This window comes from Kogia breviceps, chromosome 3, assembly GCF_026419965.1.
Source record: "Kogia breviceps isolate mKogBre1 chromosome 3, mKogBre1 haplotype 1, whole genome shotgun sequence".
In the NCBI taxonomy this organism is placed as follows: Eukaryota; Metazoa; Chordata; class Mammalia; order Artiodactyla; family Physeteridae; genus Kogia; species Kogia breviceps.
In genome coordinates, this window is record NC_081312.1 from 185,421,039 (window position 1) to 185,435,012 (window position 13,974).

Sequence of the window (13,974 nt, forward strand, 5' to 3'; positions counted from 1 at the left end):
GAAGGATTGAGTCAAACCCTAAAGATGGTCCCTCCGTTACCCAGAGACTCACTTAATGGCGAAGCAGCGATTCTCAGGCACATGAGTCCACAGAATACGAACTGGTCCAGTGCTTTGCAAGCTGTCACTCAGAACTCTGGGCCCCAGGATACGTCTCCAGGGCGCGGGGGTCCTGGGGACAGAGGGCTGTGGGTGAGGGAGCGTTGGGCCCCTGCCCCACTTCAACCAGGTCAGCCCTGCTTGTTTCTGTGTCATACCTTGAGGTCTGGAAGCTGTATGCAACCAGAGGCCAAAAAAAAATTTTTTTATGAAAAACAGAAACTAAAAATATATATATATGTAGTTCAACTGGGTAGACATCTTACAAGAGATGCCCGTCTAAACGTATCTGTGCGGCCCTTAAAGCACACCCCGCAGTATCCAATCCGGAGCGGTCACCCACGGGGCCCCGGGACAGCCCCCCGCCAAGAGTCTTCGGGTCCAAAAGGCCCCTTTGCCCAGGGAAACAGCAGGAGGATGGGAATCAGTGCCAGGCTTTCGCTCGGCTCTGCCGTGAACAAGCCGTGTAACTTACACCAAGCGCTTTCCCTCCCCAGGGCTGCAGCTCGTCTACAAGCGCAAGGGCGGGGCGGCCCCCCTTGGGGAGGCGGGGCTGCGCGGTGGTTAGGGGCGTCCCGGGTGAGCCCGATGGGGGCGGGGGCCGCTGGGAGAGGGGCACCGGGGCGGGAGCGCCAAGTGCTGGGCGCCCGGCTCTCCGCCGGGCCTGTGGATCCGGGAGGCCCGCTCCAGCTCTGTCTCAGCTGGCAGCCGAGGGGCCCCGTTGCCGGGGGAAATGCTGTCGGCACATTTATTCTGGGTTTGGATATTTAAAGAGCCGGGTGTGCGGCACGACGTTTCGGAAGTGCTTGGGGAGGGAGGGGTTGCGGACTCGGGCTTTTTTTTTTTTTAACCGTGATCGAGATCCTGTCCTGATCTCTGGGTCCACGACGAGTGATTTTCTTCCCTAAGAACCGGACGCGGGTTCTGCTCATCGTGTCTGCCTGGCCGTGCGGCCCGGCAGGAAGCAGGCGGCCCGAGGTGGCACCCGGCTGCCGCGGGCCCCCATCCAGTGCCTCCCTGCCCGCTGGACGAGGAGCCTGGCGGCGGCCCCCGACGTACCGGGAAGGCGGTCGAGCGGTGGTCTGGCTCCCCAAGGGCGCCTGGGCCGCGCCGCCCTCCACCTGGGGTGACACGATGCGGCGGTCTGGGCCCTCGGGAGGCTCGGGGCCCCGGTGACAGCACAGGGTCCCCGGGGACACCGGGAGCGCGGGCTTCCTCTTCCTCGCTGGCTGTTTGCACTGGCTCCGGAAACTCTGGCTGAAAGCTGGGACTTTGTTTTCAACCCCCTGCGTCATTGTTTTACTATTTGCATGGCCTCTTTGGGCTGCTTTTAGGAAGGTGGTTCTTTTGTCACTTTTCTCACTCAGGATGTTGTTGCCAATAGATTTCCTCACAGACGCTGTCTGCTGCCTTTGTTTTCCTCTCCAGATGCGTATGGAGGAATCTTCCAGAACCGAGGCCCTGTCAGCGACTTGCAGCTGTGGCGCAGGGTAATGCTTCTCTCAGGACATTTACTGTTTGCGTTTCTGCTCAGAGGTCATTTTGTCCACGTGCTCATGGTAGCACATTTGAGAAATAGAGGCAATAAATATAGGTGATATAGGAGGACAATTAGTACCACCTGTAGTTGCACGCCAGCCAGAGATCTACACTTGGCAAAATCTGGCGTTGGTTTCTTTTTTTTTTTTTTCCCACTGGGCTCATCCTGCGCACAGTGTAAAGGAACCGGCTTTTCACACCCCGCACTGTAGCGTTAGCGACGTCCCCTGCCCTCGAAGTCTTGTGGGTACACTTTGCAAGCCTCTGTGGCTCTCCTTCGGCTCTGCCACCAGCAAAGCAACATCCAAGACGTTAGCCCACGTTAAGGAGGAAGGAGGACAGGAAAACTGCACAGCATAATCCATGTTTGTATGTAGAGCTGAGACGGGTGGGATTGTGGGTGACATTTATTCTATTATCATTATCTTCTTTCCCTTCTAGAGTTTGCACAGTTTTCTGTAACGAACCTGAGAGTAGAGTCAGGTGATATGATCCGAGGTTGCAAGCTCAGTCCTGCCTCCAAATTGAGGCCGGCCTGGGCCTCGATTTCCTCACCTCTAAAGGGTGAACGCCGGCGCTACCCACCTCACAGGTACATTGTGAAGGTCAGGTGTAGGTGAAATGATGCGTAAGAAGCCCAGGGAAGGCCCAGGGATGGGAACCATTGTGGCTTTAGAGTATAATCGTACCAATTCTAGAAGTTAGAGGATTATAGGCTGAATTATGTCCCCCAAACGTTCACCTGTTGACCTCCTAACCCCTAGGAGCTCAGAATGTGAAAGTATTTGGAGACAGGGGTCTTTACAAGGGTAATTACATGAAAATGAGGTCCCTGGGGTGGACCCTAATCCCATGTGACTGGTGTCCTTAAAAGAAGAGTTGATTAGGAGGCAGACGCACACGGAGGGAAGACCTCCCGAGGACACAGGGAGAAGACAGCATCTCCGGGCCAAGGAGGGAGGCCTCCAAAGAAACCATCCCTGCCGACACCCTGACCTTGGACTTCCAGCCTCCGAATGGTGAGAAAATAAATTCTGTTGTTTAAGCCTCCAGCCCTTGGTCCTCTGTTACGGCCGCCCACGTGAACTGACCGCAGGTCCTTAATGGGAATATCGGTGTCACCGTAGTTCACGGTCTGAATCTCCACCCTGAGCTCCTTACCGTCTAAGCACGCTGCTGAGAGAGCTCGCCGAGCAGGACACGGCCCCGCCCCCTCCCACTCCTGGAGCGCCCCATCTTCCCAGGGGCCCCGCGCTCCTGCTTCCTAGGCGACGGCTCTCGACGCCCCTGGAGGGAACTTGTTCCCTCCTCCTTCGGGAGCCTCGCTCCGCCGTTTCCCGCCCGAGATGCTCCTCTCGAGGGCACGTCTGCGCTTCAATGAGGTGGATTTAAAACTCTCCACATACCAGCAGGAGACTGTGTTTGAGCCTGTTCCCCGGGGTCACCAGCACGATGGTCTCTTCGGTGGGTTTTTTTTTTAAACGTTTAACTTTATTTATATATTCTTAACTTTGACAGTTTTTGGTGTGGTAAGAACACTTAACCTGAGATCTACCCACTTAACAAAATTTTGGTTTCGTTTTTGATTTTGTTTCTTTGGCTGCACCGCACGGCTTGTGAGATCTTAGTTCCCTGACCGGGGATTGAACTCGGGCCCCGGCCGTGAAAGCGCCAAGTCCTAACCACTGGACCACCAGGCAATTCCCAGCAAAATTTTAAGTCTATAATCCATCATTGTTTTTTTTTTAATTTATTTTAATTTTTATTGACGTATAGTTGATTTACAATGTTGTGTTACTTTCTGCTGTACAACAGAGTGTTTCAGTTATATATATATATATATTCTTTTCCATTATGGTTTGTTATAGGATATTGGATATAGTTCCCTGTGCTATACAATAGGTCCTTGTTGTTGTTTATCTATTTTTATATATAGTAGTTTGTATCTGTTAGTCTCAAACTCCTAATTTACTCCTCCTCCACCGCTTTTCTCCTTGGCAACCGCAAGTCTGTTCTCTGTGTCTGTGAGTCCGTCTCTGTTCCGTAAATAAGGTCATTGGTGTGGATACGTATCACGTATCATGTAAGTGACGTCATCTGCTCGTAATCCGCGACTGCTGACTACCGGTGCAGGGTCGTACAGCAGATGCTCAGAGCTTGTTCATCTCACTTGACTGAAACTTTATGCCTGTCGATCAGAAACTCCCCATATTCCCCTCTCCTTCCAGCCCCTGGCAACCAGCATTGCACTCTGATTCTCATGAATGTGACCTTTTCATTTCAGAAGCCTCATGTAAGTGGAACCATGTCTTACTGTGACTGGCTTATTCACTGAGCGTAACGTCCTCAGGGTTCACCCGTGTTGTCCCGTTTTGCAGAATTTCTTTCTTTTTAAAGTCTGAATGGTGTTCCATCGTATACGCCTCTATCACGTTTCTTTATCTGTTCACCTGTCGATGGACATTTAGGTCATGTCCACATCTTGACTATTGTGAATGATGTCATAATGAGTACAGGAGTGCTAATACCTCTTTGAGATCCCGAATTCAATTCGTTTGGATAAATACCCATTAGTTGGATTGCAGGGTAGGATTCAGAAGACACGGAGAGGAGACCCCTGGAGCTGTGCCTGCAGCGCTTCCTCGGGCTACAAAGGCACCCCTAGCCCTGCACTGGGAGGACAGGAAAGTGGTCGGGGGTGAGGATATTTTGGTCTTGCAAACTGGAGGCCAGGTCTTTCTCCCGGGCCAGGGAGTTAACCAGTGCACCTCACCTGCGAAGTCATCTCCTTTTCACCCCCTGTTTTCTCGGGAGACAGTCTCATAAATCTGGCTAATAACTCCCATTTCATTTCCCCAAACTCCATGAGAGGGAAGTTATAATGAAGCTCAAATACTCGCCGGGTTATTCACGGGAAAGACCTTTGGCTTTTAAAAAACGCATTTTAGGTGGCCGGGTTAGTCTAGCGGCGCATTGCAATACAGCCCCGCTGAAGTTTTGCAGGAGATTCCTGGCACCCGGCATTGTACCTTTTGCACAACGCTGCCAGGAGCGTGAATTATCTTTACAGGAAGAGGCGAGAATCAATATGTCGGATGGAAAAGACCCACTGGTGACACCTGATGAAAACGCAGGACCCTTGTTCCTTGTCAGGGTTCTTCAGGGTTAGAGTCACAATCACACGACTGAGGAGGAAGCACCCTCGGCCGGCCGCTCCCCGAGAAGGGCGCCGGGCAGAGCAGCAGAGAATTTACGCACTGCCCCCCTCCGCCTGGCCCTGCTCACCCACAGCCTTGGAAAGAGGCACCTCCCTAGATGCTGAACGTATGGCAGGCACGTTGAAAAAAACATGCTGATTTCATTCCTTTCATTACCTCCCTGGCAGAGCAAGTTAATTAAAAAAAAAAGTATGATCGCTGCTTTGTGTTCACCTAAGAGGTTGATTTGCAATGTAAATATATGCATTCGTATGGTATATACATTAATATAAAAGTAATAATAACGATGATAGTATCTACCACTAAACGAGCTCCGGACCCTGGGGAAGGATAACTACACAGATTATCTGTAACCCCACGAAGCCAACGCTATTCGGTTCATTTTATTGATGGAGAAACTGAGGCTCAGAGTGGTTAAGGAACTTGCCCAAGGTCACACAGCTGATATGTGACGGGATTCAACCTAAGTTATAAGGTAGTATTTGTGGCAGGGTGAACCGAAGCTTCTCTATGAACACTCGGCCCCAATCCCACTTAATCCCCACCAAGGTCAAGGGAGAAACTCGGGCATGAGAGATTGACAGGCCCCTGTTCATTGCCATGTATAAGGAGGAAGCTGAGGACTGCAACCAGAAGAAGATCATATCCGCCTCCAAGAAATGCAATGTTATTAAGACGCAAGTAGGTTAAGAGTAAAAGGATGGAAAAAGATAGGCTATGCTAATCAGTAATCAAAAGAAAGCTGCAGGGAGAATATTAGTATCAGACAGAGCCGATTACAGAACAAATAAAATATCAGGAATTCAAAAGTCATTTCATAATGATAAAGGGATCAATTAATCCAGGGGACATAACAATTCTAAATGTTATGCACTGAATAACAAGGCTTCAAAATACATGAAGGAGACATGAATAGAATTGCAAGGAGAAGCAGACAAACCCACAATTACCGTCAGAGATTTCAACACCGCTCTGTCAATAATTAGTAGAACAAGTGGACAGAAGCTCAGCAAGGATGTAGACAACTGGGCGACCCTCCACCAACCCAGCCTGACTGACGTGTATAGATCACATCACCCAACAACAGCAGAACACACATTCCTTGTTGGCGCACACGAAGATTTACCAAGATGCATGATACTCCGGTCCATAAAACAAGTCTCAACACATCTAAAAAGATTCAAGTCATACAAAGTATGTTCTCTGACCACGGTGGAAGTAAATCACAAATCAGTAACAGATATTTGGAAAATCTTCAAATAATTGTAAATGGAATAATACATTTATAACCAACCAATGAGTCAAAGAAGAAATTATATGATTATCTCAGTAGCCATAGAAAAAGCATTTAACAAAGTCCAACATTTGTTCCTGATTAAAAAACAAAACTTTAGTAGTAGAAGGGAACTTTCTCAGCCGAAAAAGAGGCAGCTACAAAAAAAAAAAAAAAAATGTATAGCTAACATAATGAATGGTGAAAGGCTAAATCCTTTCCTTTTCTAAAGATCAGAGATAAGACAAAGATACCTGCCTTCACAACTTCTACTCACCATTTTACTGGAGTTTCTAACCAGGGGAAATTAGGAATGATTTTGTTTTAAGGGACTTTGGGTCACTTGCAAAAGTAAGCCCATGTTGCAAAAGTGAAAATTTGCTATTATGTACAATTAAAAAGAAATCTTACTGACCGTGAAGATGTTCCTAGGAGCAAACTTATAGTATTGTTGCTGAAATGCACGCTGTCCTCCAAGAGAACTTGTTTATTTGGAATATCACTTCTGAAGAGATTGTTTGTCAAACAAAAGCAAACAAAAATAAGTCAACTTCCTTTGGACCTAATCTCGCCCGTCTCTCTTCAGTGGGTCATGGGGACTCCTGGGGGCTTCTGTATTCTTATGACTTCCTGGAGAAAGGTCAGACTTTGGTCTCAAATAAATCAACAAAACTGTGTCGCGCGCCCAGCATGAAGGTGCCAATGGAAGCAGAGCACTGGCTTTATCCCTGGAAGAGCTTCAGGACTCAGTGACCAGTTTCTCCTGCAAGTGAGTTCCCATCTCTTGTCAGCATGACAATTAATTACCAAACACCTACAGGCTACGTTTAACAAGAAGTGCTGCATTTCTGCTAACGTTTTCTTTTCCAAACCTTCATTCATTTACTCATTCGACAGATATATACTGGGCGCTTATTTTGTGCCAGACAATCTTCAAGGTGCTGGAGATACAGCATCGAAGAAAACAGACAAAGTCTCGCCTTCGTGGTAGCTTGCATTCAAGCGGGAGAAACATATGATAAGCCTAATATAAATGAAGTAGACGGCATGTCAGAGGGTGATAAGGGCTCTGGAGGTGAATGAAGCCGGGGAGGGAAATAAGAAGCATCTGCGGGTGGGGGAGGATTTACAACGAGGGAAATCCTCGTGGAGGAGGCAACGTTCAAACAAGGACTTGGAGGAGGTGGGAAGTGAGACGTCTGGATTCCAGGGCGAGGACAGCCGGGCAGTAGTAATGGCCTTGAGCTGGGAGGGCTCCTGGTCTTTTCAAGGGACACCAAGGAGGCAAAGGAAAAGACTGTCTGCCCTGAGTGAAGTCCTAGTCAGGTCAAATAAAGACGAGTCTTGCAAAGCGGGGTCCTCCAGGGAACCCCCAGACAGCTACGGGAATAGGGTTTTGACCCTCTTCTGCCAGGCTGCTGCTTTTCGCTGGGATTGAGGGCTGTTGGTTTTCAAGGCTACTGGGGAACTGGGGAGAGGGGGGACGAGAGTAAGGCAGGTTACAACACCATAAAGCTCACGGTTCTTACTGAGATTCTGCCTTTTTCTTCTCCTAGTAAACACTCCCCAATTGCTGCAAGCCTTTGGTTAATTTTCTGAACTCTGCAAAAGTCGATGGTGACGATCTTTGCCACGGTTCTCAGAGAGGACGTTCAGAGGTCTCTACGCCGACGCTACTCTAGACGGGACACTTGAGGCTGGAAATGGACATAAACGAAGCTGACTGAGCAGGACGCACCCAGAGTTCTCCGTGGGTATGCAGGTGTGAGAGGGGAGAAATATTTGGCTGGCTCAGGGGCCCCAGGCAGCAGGATAGTGGGAATAAGGCAGGATGGATAGCTTGGGGCCATATCCGAACTGGCATTTGAAGCTTTTGAGGAGATAAGTGAACATGAATCTTTGAGGAAGATTAAGCTGGCAGTGGGTCCAGGAGGTGAGCTGGAATAGACAGAAGAAGGCCAATCACTTTAGTCAGAAGGGAATATTGTATGCCTGAGAGAAGCAATGGTAGCTTGGATGGGAGAGCATCCCCAAGGAAGCTTTGGTCAATGATGGGTTATTGGGGGGGGCTTCTAAGTACTGTTGTTTTTTGGAGTTATTGACAGTGAGACACCCCCCCCCCACCCGCCCTAAGTGTTCTTCTCGCCATCCCAGAAATTATGTAGCTTCCAATGGGGCCCTTTTGGCCTCACCCTCTTATACTGCTTGCCCCCGTTAAGGACCCTCACATCTTGAATACCTTGAGTATCTTGAAGGTCACGGCCAGTAATTCCCCCAACAGTACTGCTCCTGTGTGGGGAAGCACAGTTGGGTTCACATAGCCAGGCTGTACCATAAACACAAAGGAAGTTCTTGAACCCTATGGGGGCCCTCATTTCAGGAAATCAGTACATTTGTCGTCCATTTGCTGGTGGGGTCACTGTGCAGAAAAAAGAGGGGCTTGGCACCTTGCTTCGGGGATCACCGATAACCAGACCCTCTCTTGCAGGTACCGTGGCCCGGACGTCAGGGTTGGGGGAGGGGAACACATGAGACACAGCAGATGCCAAGATTGCCCTGTGCTGCCGTGTCTCCCGGGTGGTAGGTCCAAATGCTTCTTCAGAACATTCGGGTCTTTTCAGACAACCTGAGAAGGACCTCAGGTTCCAGGCCAGCTCGGGCCCACAGTGACCTCAAAAGTGGAAAGAATGATTTGGTCAGACACTCAGCGTTTCCCCAGGTGTGTCCCCTGGAATTCTGGTCCCACAAGTGTCTCCTCACAGAGAGGTCTGACGAGTGAGGAGCTGCTTCATTCTCCATTTCTTTCTAGAAGCCACGCAGTAGTACATGTGAACACATCAAAGCTCCGAGAAGTCCCGCAGTCAAGGAACTCAGTGTATTTAGCTGAGCATTTCCTAGTCGCCACTGACACTGGGGCTCTTTCTCCACCCAGTGTGGGGTGAGGCCCACCCTGCCTTTCTCTGGTCCTACGAACACGGCCTCCCTCCCTCATTGATGTCCAAGGGCTTCCATCAGTGCGGCCCCTTGAAAAACATGAGGATTTCAGTTAAATACATAGCAGGTCGCTCACCCAGAGGTCACAGCCCCGCTCTGCTTAATCGTCCCCCCAGATCCTAAAGAGCTTCCAATTGCTCAGAAACCTGGAAGGCTCTATCCGCCGTCCTCCCTCAGCACTTCCTCAATGGAAAGTGGGGTAAATGGTACCAGAACCAACCTCCCAGGATTGTAGACGTTGCCTAACATGTGTTCACGCAGGAAACAGGCTCGGAACAGCTCCTGGCACCCAGAGAGCTTTCTACGCAAGGAACGCCCATGTTTTAGTCGTTATCGGGAACTTACTATTACTCTGTGATGTTGGCATGGCTCTAGTACTATTTATTTTTTCTTTTTTTTTTTTTGCACAAATGGTCAAATAGTCCAAAGCAGCAAGACATGACTGCAGGATGTGGGCAAACTCCCCGTCTCTGTCTGTCTGTCTGTCTCTTTACACACACACACACACACACACACACACACACACACACACACACACACACTCTCTCTCTCTCTCTCTGAATTCACCGACGCCCGTTGATCCGTGTCTCAGGCCTGGGGGTCCAGTGACAGACCCGCTGAGGTATGATCTCAAAAGATGAGCGAAGTCAAGAAAAGAGGCTCTTTGGGGAAGATACAGAGGGGGAGGGGGCGGGGCTGCCACCGTGCAGGACGGAGGTTCAGGGGAGGGCTCGACGGTTTTACGGGAACAGCTCAGCGAGCTCGGGGCCGGCCCTGCCCCCCCGAGGGGAAGAAGCCCCTGGTCCCCCTCAGTGTCTGCAGAATAAGGTGTGTGCGTCGCCTTTTAGAAAATACTGCCCCCCACACGGGAGGGAAAAGGATGTAAGTAAGCTCGGGAAGGACGTTCTCCCTGGAGGTAGAGGCTGGGGAAGGCCGGGCTCCCTGCCTCCGGAGGAGAGGAAAGGGCGGTTTTGGAAGTGCTCGGCGCTCCCACCCTTCCACGCCTCCCCCTTTACCGGAAGCCGAGAGCTGGCTTTCCCCTGGAAAAGCACCGCTAAAGAACATTTCTGAGAAAGTCACGGCCTCCTTGAGGAATGGGAGGCGGGGGGGGAAGCCCAGGAGGCCAGGGCGAAATTTCCAAACAGAAAAGGCGTGTCCGAGACCCTCAGAGAGCAAGACGGGGCGAGCCAAGGAGCAGCGTGGGGACCCGGGCTGCAGGGCGAGGCGCCCTTGTCTTTGCGCCCTCGGGACGCCGGCCACCTGCGCCGATTCCATGACAGACGCTTCCCCCCCCACCCCCCTGGCCATGGACGCTTCCACTTCCCTTGTCACCCGCTTACCAATTAAAGATGACGAGGGCTGGCCTTTCTCCAGGCAAAAGGGAAGCTTCCGTTGGAGTCGCTCTGCACGGGAGGTTTCCCCTTCCTTTTACCCCGCCCCCAGGACAAGTACAGCGCCCCTGACCCTCATCAATGCCTGGCCACCTGGGCCTGGAGGTCGGGCAGACGCTCATCCCCTGCCACCAAACAGAACGCGAGCGTGGGTCCCCTGTGAGCACCTGATGTCTCACCGACAGAAAAGGGACACGTCCAGTTGACCGTGGCTCACCGTCTCCGTGCCCGGGCTGGGAGGGACAGCCCGGCCTGGAGGGCGGGCCCCGCGCCGGGAGGCTCAGCGCCCTCCAGACGCCGCATGGCGCCGCGTTACAGCCCGAACCCTGCTGTGGTGCCCAGGGGCCTCTGGAGGTGCGTCCCAGCAGGCCGCGAAGATGAGCTCCCAGCTACCTGTGGGTTTGCTGCTGCCCTCAGGAGGGCTTGGAGAGGACCTCGGGCTGGACCCTCACTGCATCTCACAGCATCTCCTGCAGCCAGGCCCCCCAGAGCTGGCCCCGTCACCCCGGCGCCTCCAGCGAGCCGGCTGGCTCGCACGCTCTGCCCCGGTTTGTGTCATCTGGTTCCGACGGAGGAGCCTGTCCTGCGCTCAGGCTTCTGCTGGGCCAGGGCGGGGCGGACTCGGCAGCCCCCCGCCCGCCCCCAGCCAGGTCCAGGGCTCTGCTCCCAGAGGATGTCTCTCCAATCGGGGCGCACGTCTCCCACTTGTTCTGGAAAAAGTCCGCACAGGCAATCTGGGCCTGCCTGGGAAGCCAAGGCCCGGCTTTCCAGGACGGCTGGGGTCTGTCACAAAGCTCAGCTCGGTCTCTGCGCCCCTGCTGGGAGGCATGTGGACGCCAGTTCTCTGTGTCCGGTGGAAGAGACCGAAGGCCTGTGTGAGGGAGGGGGCCGCCCAGCCGGGACAAGCCATTTCCTCTCGTCTTCCTGGAGGGTTAGGCAACTGGATCTTCCAGCACATTCTGTGCCCGGTGAGCGCCCAGAGGCCCCGGCCACGTGGGGCCCGAGGCCGGATGCAGGGAGCCTGGGCTGAGCCGTGATCTGCGGGCCGGAGGCTTTTGTCCTCGGGGCTGGCTGACCACCTGCAGAGCTGGGCATCCACGGGCGTAGTGGGCGCCCACCTGCCCCAAGACCAAAGCCTCCGTCCTCGTCACCCCTTATAAACAGCACTCACCTAGTCCAAGCGCTAAATTAGATTAGGCTTAAAATAGCCACAGAGGCAGCACCTGGTTTACTGCTCCTGGTAACTTACAGCCCCCTCATTGCCAAAGGCTCACTTTCTGCGGCCAGGTCCCCTCTTTCCAAAGCTCTCGTGCTTGACTCAAACCCAAAGCTGTTCTTCTTTGGGGCCGGTTGTCGTCGTGCGCTAGTGGGCAGGCCTCGTGCAGAACAGTTTTGGAACTGTTGGCCCCTCGTGTGTAAGCCTGCATCTCCCCACTGAGCGGCCCCGGAGACAGGAGAGCCGCCGTCTATTCCTCTTTGTCCCCGGCCCCCCGGGCCCTTCCCTGTCCCTGTCCCTCGGGGTTCACAGCCACGAGCTGCCCCAACTCCCGGCTCTACCCACCGTGACCAGAAGTCCCAACACTCAGGACTTGGTTTCAGGTCAACCCCTGCACTCCGCTGGGGCCGCGGCACCGGGCCTGTCAGCCACGGCGGGGTAGCGGGGGGCCCGTGCTCACGGCTGTCAGGGCCATTTCGACAAACACTGATTCGGTGTCAACTAAGTGTCAGGCAGTGTGTTACACGCTGGGGACACGAGGGAAGAGCCACGTCTCCTGCTCTTGAGGCGTTGGAGGCTTTGGACAGAAGAGGTAGAGCTGGTCCTTTACATTTGTCTATTGTTCATTCCAGCTTTGCTAAGGGCCTTTCAGGTACCAGATTCAACACGAGGATGCTCCAGGTCCGACATGGAATGAAACTAGTCCCTATCCGGCAGGAGCTTGCAGCCCATGGGCAACACTAGATTCAGCAATGCATACGGCCCAGGGCACCACACACAATGGCAGAAATGTGCACAGTGGACGGGGGATGGGGGCACCCAGGGGTCGTCTGCCGCAGAAAACTCCGTCCAGAACTCTGGACACGATGCTGGAGTGGAGTTTTCAAGGGCAGTGTGGTAGATCAGAGGTGGCCCCAGGGTCTTTGCACTTCCCCCACTGAGACGTAGACTCTTTCTGTCCTAGAATCCTCAGCGGGCTAATTCGCCTGACCAGTTGCATGCAGCAGAAGTGATGTGCTGGAACTCCCGGGGCTATAGGTGAGAAAAAGCCTTGCAGCATTTTCCTCCAGGCTTTTGGAACTTGTAAGCAGTCTGACCGTGCTGGGGAGGTGACATGTAGGGGCTCTGACTGGCAGTCTTCGCTGGGCCTGGCCTCCCAGCCAAGGCACCAGACATGTGACTGAAGCCATCCGGGTCTCTCCAGACCAGCCCGTCTGCTGGCTGAGTAACACTGAGTGATATCACCGGTACCAGAGGAATAGAAGAATCGCTCAGCTGAGCCCAGCCCCAATTCCCGATCGGCAACACATAACGTGTAAGTATGAGGCCCTGGGGCCTGCACGGCGGTGGCCGGTATCCCTGTGATCATATTCACGTAACGGGGGCAGGGAGGGAGTTCTTGTCCTCCTGATCGCGGGACTAGCACAGCCTGCGCCTGGGTTCTCCAGCCTGTCCTCGCATAGGCCACCCCCCCCCCTCCACAGTTAGGCGTGCTTGCATGCACGGATTCATCCTTTGATTTGTTTGGAATATAATAGTTTGATGTCTATTCATTCCACTAAAAACAGGTTGGGCTTCCCTGGTGGCGCAGTGGTTGAGAGTCGGCCTGTCGATTCAGGGGACGCGGGTTCGTGCCGCGGTCCGGGAGGATCCCACGTGCCGCGGAGCGGCTGGGCCCGTGAGCCGTGGCCGCTGCGCCTGCGCGTCCGGAGCCTGTGCTCCGCAACGGGAGAGGCCGCAACAGTGAGAGGCCCGCGTACCGCAAATAAATAAATAAATAATAACAGGTATTAACCACTTGTCAGGTCCTGGGTTCAACACTTACGTGAATTATCTAACTTAATCCTCAGGACATCCCCCCATGAGGTAGTTGGTATAGCCAGTTCTGCTGTAACACTCGTTTTAAAAATGAGAACTTGTTTCGACGTAATTAATATACTAGGGAACGACTTGCGCATGACGTGAATTTTGCCTTGGCTTCCGTAAGATTTTGTCCACTCGCACGCAAAACTAGGTGAACGCAGAAGACTGCACCCAGCTGCCCTGAGCTGCACGGGGATACAAGACGCAAACACACAGACCCCCGCCAACACCTCCAGCTACCTCGGTTCACGGCGAACCGGGAGCCGCGCCCCTGCACACCAGGTGCTACCACTTCCCATCCGATTTCAGGTAATCTTCCCGCACCTCGCAACAACTCACTCACCCACACCCACTTCCCAAGCAACTTCAGGCCTTATGCAA

At 52.9% G+C, this 13,974-nt stretch overlaps 2 long non-coding RNA genes across 2 annotated transcripts; both read left to right on the forward strand.

Moving 5' to 3' along the window:
* Positions 1-7,152: 7,152 nt before the first annotated feature.
* LOC136793874 (uncharacterized) lies at positions 7,153-9,228 on the forward strand. The gene is made up of 3 exons (XR_010839908.1): positions 7,153-7,204; positions 7,686-7,891; positions 8,618-9,228. It is a non-coding gene; the product is annotated as an uncharacterized lncRNA (long non-coding RNA).
* Positions 9,229-12,693: 3,465 nt separating this feature from the next.
* On the forward strand, positions 12,694-13,409 carry LOC136793954 (uncharacterized). Its single transcript, XR_010840059.1, has 3 exons — positions 12,694-12,768; positions 12,935-13,045; positions 13,299-13,409. It is a non-coding gene; the product is annotated as an uncharacterized lncRNA (long non-coding RNA).
* The last annotated feature ends 565 nt before the right edge of the window (positions 13,410-13,974 follow it).